The sequence below is a fragment of the Haliotis rubra genome, unplaced genomic scaffold (genome assembly GCF_003918875.1).
Source record: "Haliotis rubra isolate DU_JTF1 unplaced genomic scaffold, ASM391887v1 Scf49, whole genome shotgun sequence".
In the NCBI taxonomy this organism is placed as follows: Eukaryota; Metazoa; Mollusca; class Gastropoda; order Lepetellida; family Haliotidae; genus Haliotis; species Haliotis rubra.
This window is the reverse complement of record NW_025767179.1, coordinates 1,959,590-1,970,288: the sequence shown is the minus strand read 5'-3', so window position 1 is coordinate 1,970,288 and position 10,699 is coordinate 1,959,590.

The window sequence follows — 10,699 nt, the reverse complement described above, 5'->3', positions numbered from 1 at the left end:
AAATGTGTAGCACGCTCATCATTTTGATGATTTCTCGACATCAACGACGACATGCCGAATCGTTGCTTTGTCGTCAATTGCTCCTAGGGGTCGGGCGATGGTGTCCCCATGCACAGATTTCCACAGGACCCCGCAGTTCGTGCTAAATGGGTTATGTTTGTGAGTGCGAAGCGAGCGTTGTGGAAGCCTGAAACGATATCTTACTTGTGTTCAGATCGCTTCACGGAAGTTAAAGAATCAAAACTACTTACTAGTTGTAGTAAAATATGCATATGATTGATGACCATAAAGATTTTCTATGACACAACTTGTAACATAACGATTTCTTCCTCGGAAGTGAGGTTGTGGTCGAAGTAACAATCATATTGTAAGTAGTATTATATTGACACCCACCTCGCTGCCACGAGAGAAATTGTTATGATATACGCTATGTCATGCAAAATCCTATTGGCCATCAATAAAATACATATTTTACTACTACTAGTAGAAAGTAGTTTTGATTTTGTAACTCGGTGAAAACAAACCTAAATACCATTTATCCTCAGACTGGCGGATGTTCCCGACAGGGCGCCGCCATTTTTAAAAATAAAAAATCTGTTAGAATTAATGAGATTATAGTTTGTTTTCATCTAGTTAGAAAATCAAGACTACTTTCTACTCGTTGTTAAATATGTATTGGAATCATAACCAAACGGATTTTGCATGACACAACTTATAACATAACGATTTCTTCCACGGAAGCGAGGTGGGGGTCGAAGTCACAATACTGCGCGATAAATTTCTTGCTACATTCCCATTAGGTTAATGTCCACTCACCAGTATGTAGATACTAGTCAATGTGCGTCTTTATATTTGGTCTTATAATCCTAATTAGTTTATCATCACACTTGTATGCATTTTGAAACTAAATAAAAAGCAGACGATCTGCTGATACTTAAAGTGAATTTATAACAAAACTGTAATATCTAGACATTTTATAGTTTGCCAATGTGAATCATAATTCGCACACACACCCTAGTGCATGGTGTCTGTCTCATTACACTTCACGGCGAAAACAATGATTCTGTTGAATGCTACGACAAATGAATAGAAACAAAATGCAAATATTAAAATTAAAACAGATTAAAGTTATAGGAACAATATCAGGCCATTACCTTGTTCGAGGAATGTATCCATCAATATCCACAAAACTGTTCCAAATGATGTGTCTTTTAACAGTTTAATATACGAAAAAGTGATAAATCTTTTCAGGTATTGGTGTATAGTCTCATTGGTCACCCAAGATAGCACACCTGGCAACTAATTGCATAATGTCCGCCTTTCTTTAAAAACAGTAATTTAGTTAGCCAATAATGGGCAATCAATCAATGTATTGCCGGTTAATCCTTTGAAAGAAGGACGTTGTTTTTACGCAGACACCGACACGACAGAGTGTATTCAGTATAGATTAGTAAATCTACATACATAAACACTACCTTTGACAATTCCTCTGTGTAAGATAAAAGTAATTAATCAATCAGCGTGTTATCGGTTAATCCTTTGATCGATGTTTATAATGTTGAATATTTACTCCAGACACAAGAAATGCCAAATGGGAACCTTTGTCGGGTAATCTAAGTGTGTTACCACTAATTATACCTGTTATAAATTCATTAACTGACCATCAAGTGAATGATGACAAATAACATGTGTAGGTTTATACCACCTAACACGGGTTACAACGAGGGAGTATTAATTGCTGTATTGCATGTGAAAACTTATGGGCCGACACTGTTTTGAGAATACAAACAGATTTTACATGACATGATTAAATATCGAGGTAAAACAACACAGAAATGGGATCAATTTGGATCAGTCATTATACAAATAAGGCCTAACGACACCAATCGATTTTGACAGAATCGTCTATGAAAACAAGTTGTAACTCGGAAACTAGGCAAAGCAGGAGACAAAATTAAATGACAGTAGATTGTGAGAACATATAGCTTTCATTTTCCACAACAGTTGTCACGATTTCAGGTTTATACAAGCCTGTAAACACGATAATTTACCCCCTAAAATGTAGATGAATTCTGCATCGGCTCTCAAAGCTATTCCTCATATGACGTCACAGAGGCGCTCCGCTCTGATTGGTTGAAATTTCGTTCGCGGGTGAGAATTGTGCACTGTTGTCTAAAAGGTCGATTTAAGTCAATTAAAGGTCGAAATGAGTAGTTTTAATGACGGGGTTTCATTTATAACGATGCCAGTTAGTGATTTATGTATTTGTACCCCCTAGGGTTTATGTGACCTTTAATAATGGCATTCTTTACGAATGACTCCAATCGAACTAAATGGTCAATGGTACTGCGATTTTTACGAAAACCACATTGAATATTTGTGATTAAATTATTTGATTCTAAGTACCACGTTAATCTGTTATTGACCATGCGTTCCATGGTTTTGCAAACGCAGCTAGTCAAAGAAATGGGCCTATAATTAGAGGGATCCGTATGATCACGTCCAGGTTTAGGTATGGGTACAACAATGGCATCACGCCAGGAGGAAGGAAAGTTGCGAGATGTCCAAATGTCATCAAAAATATTCAGTAGTGTCTCTAAACAGGATTCCGGTAAGTGTTTCAGGAGCTGATAATGAATGTTATCAGCTCCTGTTGCAGTATCGTGCGCTTGTTCAAGAGCAGTATGAAGCTCATGAATAGAAAAGATTTCATTATAATCTTCCCCATTATCCGAATGAAAATTGATTTTGTTCTTTTCCTGCCGTTGTTGGTATTTTTGAAATTGAGGAACATAGTTAGACGAGGAAGAATGTTTTTGAAGTGTTTCACCCAGTTTGTTTGCGATATCAGATGTATCTGTTAACAACTGATCTCCAGTTTTGAGATGATGTATGCTTGATTTGGTACCCTTACCTTTAACTTTGTGGATCATGTTCCACACCTTTGACATCGGCGTACGGGAATTTATCTTTGAAACATACCTTTGCCAAGACTGGCGTTTATTTTGTTTAAAGGTACGCCGGCCTTTAGCATTTAATACTTTATATTTATTGAAGTTATGGACCATTGGATGGCGACGGAAATATTGTTCAGCCTTCTTCCGTGCCTTCCTAGCCTGTTTGCAATCAACAGTAAACCATGGCTTACGTATGTGGGGATTTGGAGAGGACTTCGGAATGCATTCATCAGCAATTCTGTGCAGCTCATCGGAGAAGCGTTGTATAGAGTCAGGAGCATCAACAAAAACATCAGGTGTTAGATGTTTAGAACAAAGAGTTTTATAGTGAGCCCAGTCAGCTTTAGTGAAATTCCATCTTGTTGACGGAGGAACATCAGATGGTGTAACAGATTTCAAAACGGTAGGAAAATGATCACTACCTGAGAGGTCGTCATGGACAGACCACTCAAATTCGCTTAGTAAATTAGAAGTTACAACTGATAGGTCCAGACAGGAATAAGTACCAGTTGCAGGGTGTAAATAAGTGGTAGATCCATCATTGAAAATGCATTAATCATTATTTAAGAAAAACTCCTCAAGTAATTTTCCTTTTGAATTTATGTCGTTACCAAAGTGGGTTATGGCCATTCAAATCTCCCATGATGACACAGGGCTTTGGGAGCTGGTCATAAAGTGCCTGAAGATCGGACTGTTGAAGTGAAGATGTTGGTGGAATATATAAAGAACATAATGTAAAGGCTACACTTAACGTTATGCGCACTGCAACGGCCTGAAGAGTCGTATTAAGAGGAACAGGGCTATGAAGAATACCCTGCCTCACCATAACAGAAGATCCTCCGGTAGCCTTATTCCCTGGGGGTGAAAAGCAATGGTATGAAGCATACTGCCTTAAGTCAAATTTATCACTGGCTTTGAGAAACGTTTCCTGCAAACAAATTGCTGATGGTTTGAAATCTTGTATTAAAATTTGGAGATCATTAAAGTTGTTCCGAAGTCCTCTACAATTCCATTGTATTATATGGTCATGGCCACTCATGGAGGCTTAACTGGTGATCGAGAGTGTGGGGAATGTCCTCTACGCTGCAATGTCTGCGATTGAGTGACTTCCATATCGAGAGGTTCAAAGGTATTATGAACCTGCACAGGGGTCAGTATGGGGGAAGATGCCTCAATATGTTTAAGGGACCGTGCCTCCTGTTTCCGCTGGATTTACACGATCCCTTCTGCCGTTAGCAATTCAGTCAAATGTAGCCATACATTAAAATAACATATATTCTACCGAATTCCAAGGTTGAAAAATATGGCAACTGCAACATATGTTACTTTCACTAAAACAAAACCAAAGTTGAAATTTGGTGATAAGTATAGGTCACATGTGACATGTACATTTCCGTATTCTAAAATAAGTGGATTGAGTGCACACAAATTTAAAGAATCATGCGTTATCAATCGTTAATGGTGAGAATGTGCAACCCTGTTTGTCATTTATTGTCGCGATACAATACTAAACGGCAATCATATCAATATCAGTGAGTGAGTGAGTTAAATTTATAAGTCACCACGGCAGTAATTCAGCCATTATCGTGAATAACTGACTGACTGACTGAGTTTGGTTTTACGCAGCTTTTAGCAATATTCCAGCAACATCACGGCGGGGGACACCAGAAATGGGCTTCACACATTGTACCCATGTGGGGATTCGAACCCGGGTCTTCGGCGTGACGAGCCAACGCTTTAACCACTAGGCTACCCCACCGCCCTTATCGTGAATAAGAAAGTTGCACATTTATAAATGAATAAACATAAAATTATATAATATACTTACCTGTGTGCAAATGACAGTACAACAATTAGATTATCACAGGAATAAATTTAAGACTAGTAATTAAATCTAAATATTTATCTATAAATGACAGTACAATATAGAAACAGGCTATTGATCGCCAACAACTGAAGGTAGATCACCATACTAGCGTCCATGGGACATTAAGAATGACGTCAAAGAGTTGACGTCATGTTAGATCATCCGTTGATCATGGCCGGGGAAAGGACGCTAGCGTCTTCATCACGACGATTGCTTCAACTGGAAGATTTAGTGGAGAGGGGGGAGGAAGGAAATATGGAAATCGAAACGAAGCAGTATGTTGAAAGGACGAAGAATGGTAACACGAAAAGGAAAACTGAATATGCCGTGAACATTCTTCACACCTGGCTACAGTCGGAAGGCGAAACTAGAGCCGCTATTGGCGATGCTACCTCTGCTCCAGCTCCTGTTCCTTCTGTCGTGGATTTACCGATCGCTGTCGACGACAAAGGTGTTGTATCATTCAAGCAGGGTATGTCTATGCAACAGACAACACCCTGGAACTTCTTCACCGGCGCTAGTTTTCATGCTGCGGTACATGTTAATGCAGTTCACGGCTCCGACAGGAAATACAAACGCATAAGGCGTCCAATCATTGAATGTGACTCCGAAGAGGAACTGATATGAACTGACAAAAGCATACTTGCTTCTGATATTTGTACATACCTGAAAATGTTTACCCTGTGTATGTCTAGGTCTTCAGAGTTGATTAAATTCATTGAACAGAATATTTGTCTTTGTTGTTTGTATCAGTTATGTTTTAATAAAGAACGTGTATTTGGACAAAGAGATAAAAAACAAACAAACATGTAACTGAAAAAACCCCTTAATTTAGGCAGGTATTAATTGATAAAAAGATTATTACACTTCATTTTCATATCTTGCCCGATATCATCCCGAGACAAGCATATCTGACCGAGGCCGTCAGTGAGTGGGTGAGTAAACATTTTCTCAATATTTCAGCCATATCGTGACTAAATCAAGATATAGCCTAATACTAATTAGAAGTAAATTATAAAAAAAATTGTCAACGTATCACAGTAAAACAACTTGATTATCGCAGATACACATTTAAAACTAGTAATTAAATCTAAAACATTATAACTATTAATAGATGAGAATACAATATAAAAACAGGCTATAGATTGCCAATAACCGAAGGTAGAGCACCACACAAGGGACGTACATTCGAAGTCATCTTTTGCCTTATCGTTTAGTAATAATATCATGTGTATCCTCAACACATGCGACAGATCGTTGTAGAATTTATTGTTTAATTTCTGAAAATCTTTGCTACCTATTGAATCATTATAGATTTACTTTCTTCCTGACACGGGAATGGCGTTGACCTAAACTATACTATGACATCGACGGACTATATTAACAAGTGGTGACGGTCTCCGTTATGGAACTTACCTCTGTCTTCGAGCTGAAGGTGTCAAATACTAAGTGTTGAAATGAAAACAACGAGTTAAATACATGCCCCACAGACACCATATAAGGTTTGCGTGACAGATTCACATCTGTCTGTGAATAGTGTATATGCATACAGGAACTGTGTCATCGACACTGGAAACAGTTGATTCGCTGAGGAGAGGGTTATTGTGTGCAACAGTAGTGTCATGAACGGCACATGGGTACTAGCTGTGGAAACCACACTTCATTTGTTCAATACACAGTTGTTCTGTTCATTACAGCAGCTACCGTATTTGTGTCACACTGGAGCAATCTAATAAATGGAAATTATTTAAAAGCTGCGAGATGTATGTTTGTTCCTCGGAAGGAATGGCAAACGAAGTAATTATCCCAAGCCAAAATCAAAGGGTTACATTCCAGCTTGTCTAGGTTTGTGACCACCATACCGTGCTCCTTGATTTGGTAGACTTGCATTATTGTGGGCTTTCCCTACACAATAAAGAGGCGGTGGGGTAGACTGAGGGTTAGAGAGTCCGCACGTCAAGCTTAAGACCCACATAAGTACAATGTGTGAAGCCTATTTCCGGTGTCAGGTTACTTTATTATGTGTGTTACATGCCTATGTGTTTTTTTACGCATAATATGGAATACTTTTACGTGTATTTTACGTGTATGTTTGCTATGCATCATGGGCGGTACGTTTATATGTATCATATTCTGTGCTTTTATGTGTAGTATGTATCATACACTCTAAGTTTATGTGTATGGAATATATTTATGTGTAGTATGTATTATGTGCTGCACATTTACATGTATGATATATGTCTTGGTACGCTACATGTATAATCACTTTAGTGACGTTTACACTGTAAGTGTTCACACTGTTTAAAGTGGTGTATATGCTTTGAAAGCCGAATTCCACGTATGACAAAATGGCAATTTTAACATACTTTAGTATGATTAAAACAAAGCTGAAGTTTAGGTTTAGTAAGAAGTATAGGTATGGTAATAATGACTACGCCACCAATCTGACTGTCACACAGTTCTCAAATAATGATTCCTGTAATTGTATCAACCACCAGGGTTGATCACAACAATAGCGGGATAGCCACCAGTGAAACATATAATGTCCGCCAGTCCTCCTCATACTGGAAATCAAAGCGTCAGAATATCTCAGCATTGAAATCATCTCCAAATCCTGCAGCCTTTTGGCACAATGATCTCCAGCTTAAAATTGATGACGGCTCGAGAACGTTGGGGTCTACCGGTGTCATGTGTTAATATCTGACGACTGACAAGGGGATTGTTATCAAAATGGTAGTTAGTACTGTGTGTTGATACCGCTGACACGGTATCCCAGGTACCTTAATGAGATCCAACTTGCAGCCAGACAAACACAACCCTACACCACACCATTACTTAGCCACCTCCAAAGGGTTCAACTGCGTTGATAATCTGGATCATACCTCGTTGTCCATACGCGACAACGGCCGTCTATCATGTGTAGACGATAGTAATCTTCTTCAGAGCAAAGAACCATACGCCATTTTCTCAAGTTTTGTTTCTCTCAAACCCTGCACTACGCCAAACGTCTATGTCTGTGCATATCTGCGAGGATGCGACGTCTGATCGAACGACGTTCCTTCAGCCTTCATCTGATGGTGATTTGGAGTTGGACACCTACTCTCAATTGCCGGCAAATTATACTTCGGCATGGGTCAGACGAATTAGGACTCGCTTATGAGTCATTGATCGATCCTTTATTCACCCGTAACCACGTTCTTCCTCAGAGGTAATAACTGCGTGAGTAATATTTACCAATCTTGCGGCATTACATCCAGGTGTCATGCATACCTATAGATTGCAATCGTGTATTTTCTGAGAGTCTTCATCGGGCAATGTCAAGAAAAGTTTATTTCCAGACCTACATTTTAGAAAACGGAAGTGTACATACTGCAATAATGAAATTTTGTAATACAATATGCTTGTTGCCCTCATTGATACATTATGTTAAGCATGTGCTTACATTTCCGTATCCTATAGCTAAAGTGTGGTCAGATATTTTAAAATCATTACCTTGTTTTCATCGCTATATAGCTGTAATGTTGCCGATGCGATGTAAAATGTTAACTCACTCACTCACTAAAATGTGATGGATTGAGTGGACACAAATTCAATCGTTAATGGTGAGAATATGCAACCCTGTATGTAATTTTTGACGCGATACCATACTAAATGGCAATCATATCAATATGAAACAACATACAAACTCTCTGTTAATGTATTTATATTGAACAGAAAGACATGACGTGACCCGACCGGGCCACCCTCGCCTACGTGGAGCATTGAATCGTGTGAAGTTTTTGAAAGGCATTTAGTTGGACAAACATGAATACATGACATGTTTTTTTTGACAATAACTTTTTTTGTATTCTTTACACGACGTTTCAGAGCTAATTCTTGTTCTTTCATCAGGTGAATGCTGAGTCAGTACAAACGGTGAATATATATGGATTAAAATATGTTTACTCAATGCAAGGAGGGAGAATGTATAAAGATAACAGTGTATTTTGATGACAAAGCCAAGAGCGGGTGTGTTGATGATCAAAGATTTTTCTACAGATGTCTTATGTTCTTTTATCCTGGTGGCTATGGGGCGTGATGTCTCTCCTATGTATTTGTCTCCGGAGTTGCATGCTATTTCGTACACACATCCTCTAGAGTCTGGGGTCGACTCAGTGGGACCTTGCCCATAAGCATTAGCATTAGCATGTTCTTTAGTTTTCTGAAAGTGACGTCTATTTTGGCTGTTCTGGTGACTTATGGGACTTAGGTATAGGATACTGATGATAGGTGATGGGGCTGATTTGAAGGTATGCTTGAGGTGATTCGTCCAACTTTATTCATTGAATCGTTTGTTCATTACAAACCGTGTATTAAAAAAAATATCGATCGCTAGCTTCGCTTGTTAGAAAGGCTTTCAACTGAAATTGGTGTAACAAAAGAGGATAAAATACAAAGGTTCGTGCACTAACTCTATACATCGGTACTTAGTGCTCAGGACCACACCGAAAAGGACATGGGTTACTGGTTGTGCATCGGAGACTAATGTTGCATTCGCCATGAACTTCAGCCATAAGGCCTTCAAACCAGGATTCCGAAATATATCTCAAGTTCTCGTTCAGACCTCTTTTTTCTAAAGATGAGTTCAAATGAATGAATACATTTGCCTGTGGTAACTGTTTCAGCAGCATGTGTAGATTTCCTGTGATGAAATGTGTAAAGGGCACAAATTTCTTCACTTGTGAAAATCAAAATCACCTCATGAAGTATCCCACCTGCTATAAATGTGTAAGACTGTTTTAAGAATACTGGGAATGGGTGAGTTAGACATTGTTTTTGTTTTTCTGCGTGTGTGCTGTATGCATTGAATCATTACGTTAGATATTCAGTAGATGTGTATTGCCGTGGGAGTAAATTAAAACACGACAGCTTTATAAACTGATTAAATTATAACGGATGTATAATAATCAGTTACACAAAATGCATTAAAAGGCTATTTGTAGGAAACGATTGTTGTCATACATTAATAACAAAAGCAACAAAACCATTTCCTTAGTGATGTGTTAGCTCTGTTTAATTCAGAGCCCCCCTGTATGTTTCCAACTATATCAAAAGCATGTTAGGCAATATCACCCGGTCAGTGATATCACAAAAATACCAATTTCGAGTTCAATATGCACATGAACTCATGCTACAGGTTCAAATAGTGTATTGCTGTCAGACCAGTACTGATGCGTCAAAATATATTATCCTAACTTGGGTGCAAAAACACCCCCCCCCCCCACAAGATATTTGAAAAATGGGAACAATATCATTTGTCAAAGTTCCACTGTTAATTGTCGAATATTAGGTTCAAATAATGTATGCCGTTGAATATCATTATTACAGTTTAAAATCCTTTTCCAGTTATGGTCGTTTAGTTTATATCCAGCAGATAACATTGAGCTATAATTGTCGAAATTAGCATTATCAAATTTGCCGAAGTAAAGATGAGAAATATGTTTTATTAATGTGGTCGTTCAATTCTGTGTATACAGATAGAAATTAATTGAAAAACATTTGTATTTTCTCAGGTACTGGGCAACAATAATGAACTCATGCATACTAATTGTATCCATTTGTTTACACACTACAGCTTTGGCGACCCCAAAAATGAATAAATTGTGACACATGTTTTGATAGTTACAAACAAAATAGTGAATTCCAGTGGATTTCTACGAATTATGCTTGATAGTATTGGGTGCGTATTTGACTTTTATTTGTGTTTATTCGTCTGCTAAACAAATGCATATCAAAACGACATCAGAAATTGATGATATAGCATTCTCTCTGAGAATTGGTGAAAAATGAACTCATGCACATAATGTGTCAAAGATTTCCATATTATATGTTGTGA